The sequence below is a fragment of the Harpia harpyja genome, chromosome 3 (assembly GCF_026419915.1).
Source record: "Harpia harpyja isolate bHarHar1 chromosome 3, bHarHar1 primary haplotype, whole genome shotgun sequence".
Classification (NCBI taxonomy): domain Eukaryota; kingdom Metazoa; phylum Chordata; class Aves; order Accipitriformes; family Accipitridae; genus Harpia; species Harpia harpyja.
The window spans coordinates 78,072,228-78,090,740 of NC_068942.1; positions in this window are offsets into that span (position 1 = coordinate 78,072,228).

Consider the following 18,513-nt stretch of genomic DNA (forward strand, 5'->3'; position numbering starts at 1 on the left):
AAACCTGAATCGGATGTCGATTCACCAGCAGGACGTGGAGAACCCTTATGGGACTGTAGCCACCGCATTAGTGCTGCCTGATGAAATAGAGGGAAGGAACCTCATAGCCTTACACTTTCCTCTATTTCCATCCTTTTTGTGACTGGACCAGTCTAAGCAAAGTTAGCCAACACCTACGATGATAACATAGTCCAGCTGATGGCAATAGCAAAATTCCTATGGACCTAGAAGCGCAGAAATATTCTGCATCCAATGGACTACTGATATGATCCAGATGGTAAATGTAATGCAAGGAAGGGAGGTGTACATGGGTGGCTTCATTCTCATCTGAAAACTCCAGATTTCCTTACCCTTCAGTGGAATTAGACCTGATTTCCACAATTAAGTGAGAGACAGATGCGTATGCATGTGTAAGACTACATACATATGTTTCAGTCCATATGCAATATCAGTGAAAACATGTATCTTTGAATAACTTCTAGTCCACATCATATAATGTGATGTGCAATTTGCATTTGGTTAGATAATGAAAACAATGTTTTATGCCATGATGATCCCAATTCCATAGCTGACTGCATGGTCATTTAACAAATCTTTCACAAGCAGGAGATCTCTTTAATGAAATTGTCCCTTTTCTCTCCCTTTTGCTCTTGCTTTAATATGCTGATGAGACAAACTGAGCAGTGGAACATGTGAACTTTAAATTATTTAGAAGTCGGTATGTTTGAAAGTCAACTGCTTTATAAGCTGTGCTGACGAAAGGTCTCCCAGTTAGTCCAGAGAACTTTTTTTTGCTGTCATTTCTGTCCTGTTAATTTGAGCAGAAACTGTAATTAGATGTAAGTGGTCTTGTTCCCACAGAAATGAATGGCAGCATCTGGAGAGAGACAACCGTTCCAAATGCTTTTGGCTACCGGCTCTCTACAAGTTAGCAGTATGGAGCAAGGGCCTGAATCCAGACTTCTGTCGGCCTAATTTTATATCTGTGGAAGCACAACACTAAATCCAATATTCAAATGCCATGCCGTGATGGGTGTAGGACAGAGAACATTCCAGACTTTTATGTTGCCTGCTCCTCTTGGGAGGCCAATCCTCACTGCATCTCCGGGTGGGATTGGATGCGTTTCTCCAAATGATCAGGGCTAGGGAAAGGAAGGATGCTGGGGCAAAGGCTTTTTTTTTTTTTTTTTTTTTTCTTTTTTTCCTTCCCCTCTCCCTTTTCCTTTTCCATTTCATTATCCAGTTTGACAGTATCTGGGCTCTGCTTCCCCAGACAGGAGCAAGGCTGTGTTTGTAAACAGTAATTGAGTTAAAAGATGTTTTGTGTCAGAGCTGAGCTCATTTCTTTATTTGCTTTCTCTGCAGAAGGGCTGCTCCTGTTTGGAGGTGCGGCTGCTGCCGCCGCAAGTGTCTGCCTTGGAGCACTGGGTCTCCACAAGGTCACGCAGCTCCTTATCGCCACCAAAATACGTCTTCAATGAGCATTTATCGTAATCAGCACCAGGGTGTTGCATTTTTATCAAACTTTCTGTCCCCTAAAGGAGAATCAGACTTGAAGCTGATAGTGCTATTTGGGAGTAAATATTTCCATTCAGCCTTCCCAATTAATTGAAATGGGATGAATTTCTTTCCTTTCTTCAGCTTTTTAAACTTATCTTTCTTGTCATGTTCAGTAGTAACTTGCAGTCTTTCAGATGCATTTTCATCTCTGGCCAACCACTATATGCAGCTAACTTTACCTTGTACCACATGGCATTGCAACATCCCTCACTTGATACCACGTGTGACAGCTACACGTGCAGGACAAACGTGATGGCACTTCTAAGGCCCTTTTATTAAACTTTCCTACCATGCAAAGCCAATTCTCTTGTTTTACCTTGCTAACACCGATGATAATGTAGCCTTCTCTCTGCTTGCTGCTCTTCTCCAGGGCTGTATCTAGTTTCTTTAAAATATGCAAAGGGAGGGGGAAGGAATTTAGACTAAAATTTTTTAGAGCTGCCTGAAAGATTTACAGGAACAGTTCCTAAGAGTCTAATGGGACTTGTGTATCTAAACCCTTTCAAAACTCTCAAATCTCTGACTTCTGTTATGCAGGCATCAATGATGGCCCAATAAATGAGGGGAATTGAGATTTACAGTTGAAGGGTTGTCTCAAACTTCCTGTTGTGTATAAAAGAAAATACAGTGTTTCTTCCCCAAAGCCAGGGTGCTTACCCTGAGTGCAGAATGAAAGTCTGAGCATTTACAAGTAAATCTGTTATTCAGTGTGGGAATTAAATTAAATTATTCATCCTTTAAGAAATTTAGGAATGTCAGACTCTTCTTTCCTTGATAATTTCAGTAATACGGTGGTAAAGTCACTTCAAACTTGTCATATGGCTAAGGTTCAGTGACATCTTTTCTCTGTACATTTGACACTGTTGACTGTGTACATAAAATTATTATGCAGTCACAAATAGGTATATTCTGTGGACAGTGATTCATACCGTTAGATGTAAGGAATAATCTTTCTATGGCAAAATCATCTTTTTGCTGCTGGTTTTGCAGACACTAGAAATCTTTGCTGTTATAAGTTGCCCTCTTTTCTCTCTGTCCAGGACATGCTGGTAGTTCTCTGCAAAAATTCATGGACCTCTGAATTTTTCAGAAATGCTCGATTTTATTTCTTTGTCTTCTGGTTGTCTGCGAGGGTGAATGCCTGTAGCATGGCCTTCCCAGAGATGCTTAGTTGGCCTTTCTTCAATCACACTCAGCATTTGCATCCTATTGCTACAATTTGGATTTCATTATGCTCACTCTATTTAGCTGTTCCTATATTTTCCATACTCTCCTATTAGATCTTCTACAGGCCCACAGTCTGAACTCAGGATTCATATTAATGCTATATTTTGAAAGGAAGGGGTTTTTGCTTAGTAAACATCTAGGTATAACCATCCACATAAGAACAAGAAGCCCTGCTGCTTTCCAGTTTGGTCTTTTTCTAACATTAGTGATGGTAGTCTGAAGAAGGCTGATCTTGACTGGCATTTGCAAGGCCTGTTTAATGATCCATGAGAATCCATGATCACAAGCAGGAGGAAGAGTAGTTAATTAATGTTTTTTTGCTTGGTTGTTAGGAGACTAACAGTGGTCTTTTTATATTATTCCTTGCACAAATGCTATTGGCATGGGGATGTAAGCTACCTGAACTATTACCTACGGTTAGTGAAAGCTAGATAGGCTTATCCAAACCCTGACCTGCCTCTTGCCATTTCTTCAGGCATCATCGTATTCTGGTGGAGGCTGATTCCGAACAGAAGACGACTTTCAGTGTTCATAATGTAGACTACAAGAACAGAGAGATGGTCTAGGTGACTAGACTCTTAATTATTGTTTTAATGGGATGGTGCGAATTCCTTTGTGAAGGGGTTTCTCTTCATTACTAGGGTAGCAATTTAGTTGACTGTCTTTCCAATAGCCTGCCTGGGAAGTTGGAGGACGGGGTGAGACACACAGGGGATCCCTCATGCAAGCGCTGAGGAGGACAGCAGCTGTAAGACCATTTGTGCTGTCAGAGCAGATGCGTGGCAGCACCACTGAGAGGTCAGAGATTTGGGAATCCAGATGTTTCTGCTGCAGGGGAGCTTTGCCAGACTCCAGTGCAGCATTGTGGAAGGAAAGCAAGGGGTGGCCTGAAGCCCTCTGACCCTGTGTGCTCGGGCTCAGTCGTATCATGGCATCCCACCCGGTAGGCAGATGGGGGGACAGGAGGAGTGTGGAGAGCACCTAAACCATCATCTCCAAAAGCCTCTGAGGCTTTGCAAGGGAAGTGATCTGAAATTACTTCTGCAAACAAGCTTGCCTCCATTAAAGAATTTCCTGGGATACCACGGGTAACGTCTCCAGCAGCTATGTATCATGTATCACTTCACTTTCAGTCCTCTGTCTAGACCAAGTATTAATGACTTGAGATAAATACAGTTCCCGGTGATTTAGTCTCTGGTGCTGTAAAACCTGCCCCATTCAGGATGTCTCTTAGTCCTGTTTGTCCCCTCGAGTTATGAATGTGACAGAGCAAGCATAGGGGAGGCAGGAGAATGCCAAGAAGCAGAAATCTCTCCGGTCATTCTCACCTGTGGAATGTACTCCATAAAAAATCCTTTGCCTTAGTGTGTAGTAGAGGTGGGTAGTAGCTAAGGTGCTGCCGCTAACTGAAGAATAGAGGAGACCTCCCAGGTCACAGAGTTAGGTCACCTCCTGACCCATGCAGTGATGTGTTGTAGTGCCATTCATAAACAGATCAAGGTCCATTTTAATCCTAGCTGGGGTTTGTTTTCTTGCGTGGAGGGGTAGAGCTGTCCTGCCAGTCCACTTAGCCAGGCAACTCTATACCCTCTCTGATCTTACACTCCAAAACCTTCCTCTAATTTCCAGCCTAAATAAGATCAAGACTCTCTTATGCTCATGTGCATTACTGTCCTTTAGCTTCAGTAGTTAAACCAACAGATTTATTTACAGCAGATCTATCCCCTACCAGCCTTTTTTGCTAAGGCCGAAGAATTATGCTTTATGTGCTGTCTTGCCCCGTCAATCCCTGTGACAAGGCACGATCCTACTTCTCAAAGAGTTATTGGATATCTGAAGCTGCTTTAATAAGAAGTCACTTAGCTTTTCTCTCCACCAGCTCTTACATTATTCCCTGAACAAAGCCACTTTGGTCTGCGGAAAGTCTAGAATTCGGCTCAATGTCAGAGTGACATCCAGTGGAAGAGCGGTAGAGCATCTCTAGCACACCCACCTGGCAAAATCTCGGTTGTCATTGCTTTAAATTTATTTTATTCTTGCTCCACTGAGCAGGGCAAAAACTTGCCAAAGTCAACATGTGATGAATGAAATGGCTTTCGTTGTAAGACCTGTCAATACACTTCAGCTTCCTTACAATAAAAGGGTGACTCCTTTGACGTCTGGGACTTGCACCTGTCCTCCTTCTGAAAGCAATACATTCTCGATATGCTGAAATGCCACTCTTAGGAAATCAACAGAGTTAATCTATTGGGAACACTAAGGTCTCAGGGCCAGCTGTTCAGCTTTTCTTAGTATCATAGCTCCATTGATCTAAAGCAGCTCTGATGATACACACTGACTGCTCATACCAGATAAAATCCCTTTTTTAGTTATTTTGTGCAAGGAGAATAGTGATTAAGGCTGATCTGGGAACAAAACAAGATGGATTATCATAATAAGTAATAACTGGGAAAGGGGAGGTCTCTATAGTTTGGCCATTTAATGTTTAACTTTAAGTGGGAAGGGGTGGGGGGAAGCAGGAGATGCTCTGGGTTTTTTCTGCCCATATTAAGTAGGTGGTGGGCAAAATGAACCTTTATTTCCCATTTCCATGTGGTTCCCACATGGCTTGCTTTTCCCCATGAGCCACCAGCATCAGTGTCTGGGACTCAGTCCCCTTCCCTTCCCCTACTCACAGGGTTTGGTCACCGGGATATTTCGTTCAATGGGTTGTAATGATTCCTGATGGTGGGCAGGCAGCGGGTGCTGCTTCAACCCCATGGCAAGCAGAAGGAGAAATGTCAGTTATTGACCCATTTATTGTGATTTTTTATCGTCTTTTTAATCCTCCAAAGAAGGCGTTTAGCTTGTGGATCCTGGAGAACTTGTGGGATGCTGGGAGGATCTTTGACCAGGAAGATTTCCCCATCTCTTCCAAATGTCTTACAGGCAAACAAGAGAAGAGCTTAATTCACTTGAAGAAGCACCAAGTGTTTAAGGTAATTTGAAATCCTTTATCTGTCAGTATTCTTGACAGCAATCAAGCACAATAGAAAATAAATAAATTAAAATCCCGTAGCCATGGAAGCACACTTTAGATCAGATTTCTATTTGCATGCTTCATACATATACATAAAACATATTTCATGTACCAAGTTAAATAATGCACAATACTTAAACTATTCTTACTTTTTATCCTTTGGTTATTGTAATTACAAGTAATTTTGTGAAGGATTTTCTATTTTTAAGAAATCACACTTTTGTACTTGATCCAGCTAACAGGATTTTCTTACATTACTTCATAAAGAGACCATCTTTAAACTTCTAATGTTATTTCTTATTCATTAGTACATATGCCTGTAGGGTATGTTCATAAATGGGTTAAAGTTACAAAGTTATGCTTATAAAAGCTCATGGTAATTTGGAGTATCAGGAGGATTTATTAATTTTGAAATCTTAAAAGAGCAAAAGCTAAAATGAGATTGGATTAAGTATATTCTTGCATGCAGTTATTCTAAACACCCTTAAGGACCGCAGACTAACTTACAGAGGACATTATGCAAATATGAATATATCTCTAAGTGCCTCATAGGCTTGCTGATGTAATATTTTACATGGTTAGTTAAGTACATCAAGTAAAAGGTTTGACCTTGATATACTGTAAAAGGTACTTATCCCACAACACCCAATTGTTTTCAGTGCCATTGTGAAATATATCACTCAAACGTGCAAACAATTTTGTGCATAAATCTCATTAAATGTAGCTCCAGCAGCCAAACAGCTGTCCACAATACCCGGTCTCTTTAGAAGACCAAAGAACTGCTTTATAATTTATCTTTATCAAAATGCTGTTTCTATTTATCGACAGTACCAGGCTGTACTTATGTAGTGAGATGACAATTTCTTACGAGGACAAATAGAGTTTCTAGGCTTTATTACTGGCACCTGTTTCCATTACACAGTTCAATTTTTTTTTTTTTTTTTGAGGACATATAGAAGGTGGAAGACTACAATGCCCTAAAGGCAAACAATGTTTTGGGGAAGGAAAACAAGTTCCAGTTTTGATCTCAGCTCGGAATTTCTGCAAATTCTTGGATTTACTTGTCTCTTTGATTATGCAGCAATAAGCTTGACTATAGGGACTTAAACGTTATGTTTTCCTGTATCTTCACTCTTTCTGCCCCCATTCCATATATATATATATGTGTATATGTGTGTGTGCGTGCGCGCGTGTGTGTATTTATATGTATATCCATTGAGGTGGTAATGAAACAGAATAGAAAAATGGATTGCTAAATATTTGTGTTATCTTTTCTGTATGTGTATCTGAAGGGAAGATTGGCTGATGCGGCACCTGCAGATTACTTTAGGGTAAATCCTTGTTTGTTCTATTTAGCATTTTTGTGGTTATCACTAACTGAACTGGAGGGAGAGACTCTGTAGAGGGATGGGGTAGGTGTGGATTCCTTATATTAATCAGATGGAAAAAACAGATATTCAGTCTTGCACACCAAGATATCAACCCCCTTCTAAAGTCTGTATCGTATCAAGCAGTTCCTGTGGGGTTCAAACAGTAAAGAGTATAATCTCTCTCGAGTCCCTCCAAAGTGACCAAAGTGCTCCAAAAATATTTATGGCACATCGTGCTGAACTGTAAATACCCAATTAGGATTGCCTTTCTCATGTGGTGGGTTGACAGTGATCAAATAGTTGGGGGTATAACAAAAAAAGAATTAAATAATGCAGTTTCATTGGGGTGATGTTGATGGCGTGTGATATCGCACTCCGAGTAGTGTTTTTTCATTAGGTCCATCTTAGGAAAATGATGAATTAGCTGGGAAGTACTACTGAGAATATTTCATTAGCATTTGCCAGCTCCTTGGGAAAACTTGACCTGCTGGATGTGGCACAGAATGAAATATTATCCCAGAAAAAAACCCCGGAAGAGTACAACCTTGTATGAGTAACAGCTATTTCTGTGACTGCCTGCCATGTTGTGGTTTTGCTCAGTGGAAAAAGCCAATGGTTTCCAGATCAGATGAATGGCTCTTAGCTCTTCTGTATAGTAGGATGTTACTTTCAAAACTGAGATTGTGTTTTGTGGTGAAACGTTAGCTCTCAGGTCCATTTGGTTTAGGGGTCTCCTATTTTGAAGGTTATGTCCCCTGAGAGGAGAAGAGTTTGGAGGCAAGATGACATTTGAGAAATTATGTTCCTCTCTGAGCCTTACCTGTAAGGAAGCCTGTAATGGTTATGTACCATCAAACGGATCGCTCTTGTTTGGCTAGCACTTGAAATGAACCTATTTTCATGTCACAAAGACACATCCAAGAATGCATGTCAGTTTGTCCTGTAGAGAATAAATGGAATAGAATAGCCATGTATAAATATTCTTTTCCTTGTCTCTTTCCCTTCTTCAGGCCAATATTTCTGTGTTCATACGGGTAATTCTGGATATCCATTTCTTCTGTTGGCTGTATCTAACCAGAGTAAGCCTGCTTGCTAAAGGATAATGAAAGAAGCTATGTTTTGGGAAGGCTACTGATTTCTTTTGCTTTCACTTGGAAAATATAATTACTACAAAGGATAGTTTTACTAAATGCAGAAGTTACCACCAGGATCTGTGAGGACGTGGTGCCTCTGAACAGAAGCTTCCATCTCTGCAGGAGTGGACGTTAATAAGGAAAGGACTGATCTTTAATGAAGTCTGGTACTTGAAGTAATATGCCACACACATCGTAATTTAGGACCTGATCCACAGAAGTGGGGTATTTGGATAAGCAGTTGGGTGCCTCGTGAATTTACAAACACAATTAAACAGATTAGGTTAGGTTGGTAACTCACTGGAAATATTTGTTGGTTCCTTTTGGCATCTGTCTGCTACTTTGGTCTCCGAGAAACCTGCCTGAATGTGTCTTAATTCTGCATGGTGTTTGAAAGAATTTCTTTTCTTAAGATGAGTTAATTAAGTAGGTTCTCAACTATGCTTTTTTTCTTTTTTTAATCCCAGTGCACTGCTATGTATAAGCACACTACATTTATCCTTTTTATCTACTAAAACCTCATAAGCAACAAAAAAAAGTCATTATTAACACATTCATAATGCACACACATAGACAAATCCTGTATAGAAGCACATCCAATGCAGTACATATGCACATAAAGCAGCAAGTGGTATTCCTCCATCCAGATCTGACTCATTTTAAATTCAGATTGGGGGGGGGGGGGGGGAAATCACTGGAAAGATAACTTATCATGCTACTGAAGATAGCTTTTCTTTTCTTTTTTTTTTTTTTTTTTTCCCCTCACAGTGCTGACTGTGGGTGCACATGAGCTGTAAAAATCAAACCGAAGCAAAATATAGATCTCTTAACGTGAGAATAAGTACAATGCAGTCCTTTAGGGTCCTACAGATTTGTGTTAAGGGTTTCCATGTACATTCACTTTTCTCACTTTCAAGATGACTGGAGAGGGAAAGATCTTTGTTTTGAACTGAAGTAGAAAACTGCAGGGTGAAAGAACGAGATTCTTCTACCTATGCTAGAGAGGCAACACAGCTTAATACACAGGGACCTGGGTGGAAAGCCAAGAGAGCTGGGGTAGATTAACCCCAGACATACGTGGCCGAGTCAGCGAGCGTAATGTGTCTGTATGTCGACCGGACATATACAGCTGTGCTAGTCACCCTGTGGTTCTGGTGGGAATCAAAGATGCTTTTAGGGTACAACTCAGTTGACCAGCTTTTGATAGCTACTTTAAGAAAAAGGGAATTGCACCCTATGCTCCGCTGATTTTATTGACTAGATCCTCAGTGGCTTTAGAGAGAACCCAGAGTCATTAGCTTAGATGTAGCCATGTACTTATAGGCAGAAAAACATAATGCTGGCTGTATAACTAACTTATTTTTATAATCTTATAGTTCCTTCCATCCTCTGCTTATCTTTTATGTTGTAACTTTGAATTAGGGTTCATCTCCGGCACTATATGAAATACAACAGGACATGATGCTGATTCCAGCTGGGCTTTCTTGGTGTTGCTGAAATGCAAATAACATTTTTATATTTTTTCAAGGAAGCGTAGCAAATATTTTGCACAAATTAGAAAACATCAGATGTTTCCTCAAAGTGAATGCCTAGTATCTGGGACATGTATAAACTACTAAAAGTGCAAAAATGAAAGTAAAGCAAGAACCACACCAACCCCCCCCAAAACCAACCACTTTTCAGGAGAGCCAAATCTACAACCAGTTTTATTCACTTGACCCTTCCGCTTGTAATATGTTGGCAATGCCTTGATGGTGTGACATCACGTCTCTGTGTTCTCGTCCTGTTGTTGGGATGCCTGTGGGTGGGGGCACTATGGGAATTTTCTTATCTTTCTTGCTGATACCGACTTGCATCCTACCATCAGAAGGTTAACGTATAAAGGAGCTGGCTGGCTCTCAGCCTTATTGAAATTATCGTGGTACTGTAAAACAATGCAGCTGCATTGACTTGCACCGCCTGAGACTCAGTACTCCAGAATCTTTATGGAACAATTACTGGGAATATATTAATAGCAGATGATTAGGTCTTGTGGAAAGAAAGGGTCTGTAACACTCATATCTCAGCTCATGGCTGTGCTTCTAAAGAAACTGATGACAAATCTTTCTGATAACTGGGATTTGGGGGAAGGGGGTGTCGATGATAACTGAAAATTGGCAAAAATGCTTTTGGTCACATACTATTTTTGAAAAATTTTAATATTCCAAGTAGAAAAAAAAAATCTCTTTAGGTGGAATTAAAGATCTTTGAGCCCTAGGTCTTAGAATTATTTTTTTTTTAATAAAATTTAAGTATATTTTGAAATGGGAGCATTGGTTTCAGAGGGACCAAAATATTTAGTTTAGAAAGTATTTTTCATCAAAACAATTTGTGATAGTTGCATTAACTTGCTGTGCAGTTTGGTTGACCAGCTTGTCTCTCATGAAAGATGTGTTGTGCACAAACATCCTCTGGCTCTTTTCATTTCTTCCATTTCCAAGCTCATTGTCAATGTCTGCATATGTCCCTCCTTTTTCTGTGTCTCTTGCCCATTTTGCATTCTCAGATCCTTTTTTGCCAACAAACCACATAAAAGGTTAAAGCTTTTGTCTCTTCAGGTTTGTTTTTTTTTTAACTTCTAGCTTCCTTATATCTTCCATCTTTCATAAAGTGCAGCTATCGCTGGGCACAGTGTACTGCTCTGCAGCCAGATCCTTTCCCTAGCACATCTTTCAGACTTCTCTTTCCACCACACCTCTCTTCCAGCACATTTCCTTTTACATCCCTTGTCCAGACTTCTCTTCAAAGGCCTTTGCCTCTCCTCCAAGCCTCTATCTATGGCCACAAACCTTGCAAGCTCCCACTCCCTTAGGACACCCAACTGTCTTTTGGTTTATCTCATGTTTGGAGTCCTGGCTTACCATTTCCAAAACTTACTTTCACCTCCTGTATTGCAGCATTTTTATGAATTGATGATTTCATAGGTTGAAGGCAAGTCTTGAGAGAAATGCAATAAAGTGTGGCCATGGGGATCGCATCAATGACTACTCTCCAACCTAGCTGGACACAAGCTAGACCCAGTTTGGAAGCTGTGTAGACACATTAGCATGGGGCTGTCCCCAAGTTAATAAGCCCTAATAAGCTAATATGGCTCCCTGTCTTCTGGACCAAACCTGGCTTATGCTGTGTCAAGCTTGGATCCATCTATACCAGCCTATATAAACATATAGTTTTATTTTTCTTGAATCTGTCTCAAAAATTCCTCATGTCTCCTGCCTATGCTGTTGGGAGCTTTCCTGGTGGGTTCTGCTACAACGGGCAATCTGTTGTGTGCAGGAGTACAATTGCTGCCTCTTTCTTGGATAAGAGTAAGGGAAAAACCAGTTGTTGCACAACAGCTCATCTCTGGAGTTGGTGAGCATTGCAAACGCGCTCGCGGGCTGGAGCCCTGGGTGCAGGACGTCACTAGCTGTTCGAAAGAATTGGCAGGTGTAGGAGTGATATGGAGGTGCAGCTGAAATTTAATTTCCTCCAGAACCGTTCTCCACAAGCTGTGTAAACTTTCTTTAGCTAAATAAATACACTTAAAGACAAAGATTTCCCGTTTTCCTAGAAATACTCTTGGTAACAACTGCCTGTGCTTTCGCTCCTGGAGCCTTAACAAACAGTCTGCACATTTGCATTTTCTCTAATAGTCTCAGCAGTAAACTTCCTTCCAAAAAGAGGGGAAAAAAGGAAATCTTGTGTTCCCTGAATGCAGAAAGAAATTACACATTCTGTCTCTGTCTCTCATACATACAGATACACAATTTAGTACTTTACATCTTCAAAGCACTGCTCAAATAGGGACTAAATTGTGTTTGTAAACTCTCGCTTTGGGAGACAAGTTCAAATGGGGCTTAAGTCCCAAATGAAATGTTGATGGTCTCAGTCAAGCTCCTAGTGGACATTTGCCACAAAAGCACAGCATTGTTTGCTTGTATTGATAACAATTAGTATGATTACTCTGTGTTACAGCACAGCCCTGATCAAAGACATATTGTACGATGCACTGGGCATACACAGAATAAAAGACCGGCCTGCCTCAAAATGTGAACAGGAAAAAAAAAAAGGAGAAATGATCTGTTCTTCTTTCTGTTTTGCAGCGGAGGAACCAGGGGCTGCAGTCCACAAATACAGTTAAACTGATGCTTACTACTGTCCCGGTTTATTACCTATTTTGCTAAATCCAAGGTAAAATTACAAAGTGGTGTGACCATGGTCACGGGGGGAGTCTATGTCAAAGCCAGGAACAGAACCTAGCTCTCACGAGCCCATAGAAATTGTGTTAACTGGAAGGTTACCCTTCCTCTCCAAATGGAGTTTAATGAATATAACACACTTCAATAGGTGTATTCATAAGAAGTTACCCATTATGGATGTAATGCATGAGTTTTTCTCTCTTGGAAATAGGTTACTCTTACTGGCCATTTCCTGGTCAGGTTTTGATGAGTCCCTTTCAGGCACAGTTCCCATTGAAATAGGTTTGCCTGAATGAGGACTTAAGGAACAACTGAATAAAGACCTCTATAATTGCTCTATAATGATTAAATGGTTCCCATGAGCAAGGCAGTTCAGAAAGACGTGCTTTCACTTAGCAACATTCGCGCTGCCAAAATGAAATAGCCACATCTACTGCAGGCAGAACTTAATTCATTATTGTTGCTGCTGTTATTGTGGCAGGCTAGAGACTGGACAGGATCAGGCCAGGGGAGTGGTAGGCCCTGTACAAGCACACTGTACGTGGCAGTCTAAGTCCACGCAGTCTTGGGGTTCTTGGTCTGCTCCCCTGTGTGCTGGTGATGTGCCCACTGGGAACAGTTTCTTTACTTTGCCTTATTTTTGTCCCACTTGTTCTGCTTTTGAAATGATATTTGGGTACAGATGTTAGTGATGCAGTTTAAAGGCAATGTTTCTTCAGAAGGATTGGACTGGAGATGAGATGGATATATAAACTTTATTTTGAGGTGAGTTTCAAACCATTCCTACAGGAGCGACCAGTTCTTCAGGTCCCATAAGTTTAGCCAACAAAAAAGCCATTTTATTTCCCCACACTCTCAAGGTGTTTTTTCATTATTTTTTTTTAATCTATGTACTGTGGCTTAAAAGCAAGGACAAGCATTGTATTGAACTCTTTGGTACTGAACAGGGAGGAGCAGGATAGCCCCTTAGGGTTGATCAAAAACCCACCCCAGAAAGTCTTGCCCTTTGGACCTGTGGATGCTAGATCTGGTCCTAGGAGCACTGTGGGATGGGAGTGGAAGGCAGGAGATGGTGGGTGATGGACTGTTACAAAGCAGCAAGAGGACACCACAGGAACTGAGCAATCTTCTTGGAGTTCCTGAGAGCATCCTCTCGTTGTGCACGCGTCTTCCCCAGGACTTTTGAGGCTGTTTGTTGAAAGGCTGGAGGTTTCCTCAGCTGGTTTTGAAATGCTCAGCCCCACTTTGGACACGCAGACCACAGGTCAATGTCACCCGGTGAATGCTTGCACCCCAGAGGTAGAAATGGTAATGCTCCAAGTCAAACCATCTTTAGAGATTTCCCTTGAAACTGTGGCTGTCAAATAATGGAGTTGAATCTCTTGAAAATGAGGAGCTCATAAAAATAAGCTATGCATTGTCAGCTGTAAAGAGGGAAGAGCGTTTTTGTTCCTCAGGGCCATATTCTAATCTCAGATGCACAGTGTGCATTACCATATAGCTTAAAAAAGCAGATATTTCTAAGATGGTATGTGGAGTTGAGTGCAAACCTCTCAAAGAAACCAGCATCCTTTAGTTTTTCATGCACTCAAACATACCCAGCAGTGACATGGGCCCCTCATAGAGCATCTTTGGTTAACGGGTAAAAGAGGATGGAAAAACCAAAGAGGAGTGTAGGAGAAGCAGCAAAATATGCCAGAATTGGAGCTGGAAGCTTGCGAGCAGCCTTTCACTTCTGAGAAGGACGTGTGGCTGCAGCGTGGTAGGTTGTGTATCTCATGATAATATAAGAAGACATCACTGGAACGTAAGACTAGAGAGTGTATTGAGCCTTACAGTGGTACTGAGACAGTAAGGGAAGTTAATACATTTTAGGAGGCTGTGGGTTTTGTTTGTTTATTTGTTTTGGGTTGCTTTTTGTTGTTGTTGTTATTGGTAGTCTTAGCTTGCAACATGAACAGATCATTTGGGCCATTCAAGCCAGAACTAATTGGTGTCAACAGCTAACTGGTGTCTGACCTCTGTCTAGCTGCTGGGAAACAGCTGCCAGCATCGCAAAACCACCCTGACAGCAGGTGGTGGTGAGTAATCGCAGAAGGATGGGGCCAGAAGCAATCTCAGGAGATCATATAATCAATGAACAGGTGTGTCTTCTTGTCCCTGCAGGCTGAATGTCAAAGTCTTCACATGTAAAGAGTCCCAACAGGCACACCTCGTGCCTTTGGGAGCTCGCGGGGTGGGGGTTTTAAGAGTGGTAGGTAGCAATGACTCCCCTCGGTGCCATGCTGCAAGATGGGGCTGGGCTAGGCAGGGTTGGGGTGCAGTGATGCTTGGCAGCCTGGTCAGCAGCCCTTGCTAACTTTTCTCCAGAAACTGCAGAGCGGGTCTGCCAAGCAGCCCTTGTGCTGGCACAGGTCTGGCTGGCAGCCGTGGGATGCTGTCTTCCAGGGGAGCTGCACTCGAGCTGGGCGAGAGCCAAACGGCTGCCCCTGGAAGCTGGAACATCTACTGCTAACAGCTAGTTTTGCAATAGTTAATAGGCGTCCAGCTTAACTGAGGGTGCTTGCGATCATATGGTAGCGCTTCTTGTCTAGGACAACATTTGCAAAACATTGTATGGGTCTACATAAAGATTGTGAGATATCTCACCCAGCAGGATGGGGAAAGCTTAAGCCAGGGTGCTGCACCCTAATTTTTCTGTGCCTGGGTGGTCAGATGTGGCTTTGTGCACCTGAGAGCTGCTTGCCTCAGTTTCACACTGCATCTTGGGTTACAGGGCTGGTGTCTGAGATGGGAACGGCCCAGTGAATGCTTTGCAGGTTAGCACCTGATTTAAAGGGGTGCAGAATCCTCGTGCAGCAGCAGAACGCTCTCCCTGTTTTATGTTAACCCGTATCAGCTTTCCCTTGGATTTTGGCAATCGCCCTTGGGTGGAACAGGAACCAAGCACAGATACAGCACAGTGGTGGCAGCTCCAGGTTTGTATCTGAAAGGAAGCTTGCTTTTCTTGGGTAACCAAAGTGGGGGAAAAAAATCCATTCCACGTTGCATAGGAGCTGTAATAGAGCACTGTCATCCTGATGGCATGTTGAAGGGGTTGAGATTTTAGGGTATTTCCTTTGCATGTTTTTCTTATCCCCAACATCAGTTCCCATGACCATGTGTTGGGCCTTGGCCAGCTTCTTTGTCTTTCATCTAGGAGCTTTTCTTTTACGGGCATTGGGACAGCTGGGGGAGAGAAGACAATTCTGGCTGTGATAGGGAAGTTTCACAGTTTGGCAGGCACCAAAGTCAAATAACACCTCTGAGCCTCGCTCCTGGAGTTCTCACACAACCTGGTAGTAAAAAGAAGACACGAGTTCGCCTTGTGCATCCTCGAAGAGACAGAACAGATGCTAGTTATGACCCTCCGGGATCCATCTGAGAGGAAGAAGCAAAGCCAACTTCATGACTCTGTTTATCTCCGCCAGGCCTGTAAGATTAATTCAGTCATGCCAGTGTCAAAAATTGCTGTCAGGTCTAGGAGATGAATATGGATATTTGTCATCTCCAGAACTAGAAGCTCTGCTTGCCCCAGCAGAATCATTCCTGTGCCAGTCAAGGATCCAGTGCAGCGTACCTGGCCTTTGGGAAGGGGATGCCACCGTAGATTTGTCTCCTGACACCACTCAAACTTTTTCCCTGCCTGGAAGGTTAAACTAACATAACCTTCAGTAAAATGGATCACACGGTGATGGCTTCTCAAACACTGGCTTAACTACTGTGTGGCTTGAGGAAACCTCTCTAATAATCTCTTAGAGAGATATTGACCTCCATGGCCAGCAGTGACCTTCTGTTGTGCTATTCTCCAGCCAAAACTGGTGCAGTTTTGACCTTCAGATCCTTTCCAAAGAAGTTCAAGGAAAATAAGGAAGAAAAACAACAAGGACAGACTAGGTTTTGATGGGAGCTAGGGCTCTGCTCTTCACTAAGTGTTCAAGCAGCTCTCCAAAGTCTTAACTGTGCTTTTCTGTGGCTAAACGAAGCTGTGACAATGAATTTACAACACTTATACTCTGCCAGGCCATGACCCAGCAAAGCACTTAGAGGAGTGTAACTTCAAGACCATTGAGCACAATGCAATCGCTCACACGCTTAGGCTTGAGCACACCTGTAGTACCTTGCTGGAGGTGGGCTGGTGCACAGCACCCAGACTCCAAGGCAGGGCTTGTTCAGGAAGGGGCTCAAATAATAGGAAAATAATGACCAAAAAGCCGCCTGTTTGTTGCAGCCTCTCTGGAAACACGGGAGGTGGGTTTGGGGAGCAAGGACAAAATGAAAGTGACAGAACAATAAGCTATTTCAAGCACCTGAGAATATATTTCGAGCAAGAGAGAGGTAAAAAAAAAGACAGTGAAATTTCTGAAGCAGCACTTGAGTGCATTTTTTTCTGCTGCTGGTTGATGTATCACCTTTCTTATTGAATTTTTTTTTCTTTGCACTGAAAATATACATTATCTTCCAATCCTTCTTCAGTGAAGTGAATCTAAAATGAAAACAAACCACACATTTGGCCAACCCTGCCTTAAAATTACACATCAAGAACATTTCCAGTGACAAATACTTTCAAGGCAAACAAACTGAAGAGAAATTAAAAAATCTCTGTGGGGCATAAATATGTAATTACACTCACACAGGGAGCATTTTATCAGGTAAACCATCCTACTTTGTTAATTGAAATGCTGCAGCACAAGGTTTTTTGACAAAGGGGCTGAATATGCATGCATATTTCTCACTGCTGCTGTTCCATTTCTCCCTCTCCTCTCCCTGTGTGCTCCAGCGATGGGGTAGTGATCACTCCTGCTTTCTTTGTTCAAATATCCTCGTTTCTACCACTGCCACTTAATTCTGGCAGGGAAAGTTTTCCTTTCACTGGAGGCACAGGTTTGTGGGGGGTTTTGTTGATTTGAAAAAGAACCCAAACCCCAGAAACTAAGCCTTTTTCTTAAATTAAATTCTCCAGAAACAATAAAACCTTGAGAATTAAAAAAGAAAGCAGAAAGAATAAAAAGAACTGCAGGAAGTAGGTGCAGCTGTGTTGACCGAATCCCACTAAAACAATTTTACCAGGGTGAAGATGAGTTATGAGAGACGATGGGAGCAAGGCTGAAGTTTGGGACTGAAGAGATTTGAGGTCCAGATACCAAGCCTTTGTTATAGAAGCATTTGTCAGTATTTAGTGGCCATGGGCAACACTCAGTGAAATATTTACGGCATGATCACTTCCAAGAAGAATGGCTGCTGGCAGGCTATTTAATTGTCTAAACGCAAGCTGCAATGCCAGCTGTGGTTTTGCTCACCCATCTGCGATGGCTCTGCCATGCCAGTTCTCCTGCTCTGAGAAGGAAGCAGGGCATAACCTTCCCGGGAAGGAGGGATACAGGCTAGTCCCATACACGGACCAACTGCTAATGCTTCCTCAGCAGTGGTGACCTAGTGTGACAACAGCTAGGCAGTGAGGAGACACAGTGCCCAGCCTTCCTCTAGAGCAGAATGGGATGCCGGCATTTTTTCTGCCTGCAGATGAATGGAGAATAATATGTTGTTGTTCTCTTTCGTGACCTATTGCCTCATTTGGTCTTTCCCTTGCATTTTCTCTCCCTCCAATATGCGGTACAGAAGGTGCTCCAGTTGCACAGCCTTTAGCCATCATCATGTAGGGAAACTCAGAAAGGTTTCAATGCTTTTCTTAATGAGTTTTGTATGTTCCATAGTCCCTTTTCTCCTTGTGCCCATCTCTGCTTTTCTGCATATATCCTTCTCTTTCACAGTCCCCTTTGTAATGTCCCACAACTATAACGTTGACTCCATTTCCAGCTCTTTTTCCAGGCTCTGCTGTTTGTTGTGAACAAAAGATCCATCTGAGCAATAGAGGGGCTGATGTTTCCAGAGAAGGAGGGATTTACTATACCATGTACTTCTCTAGGTAAGTCATGTCAAAAGCA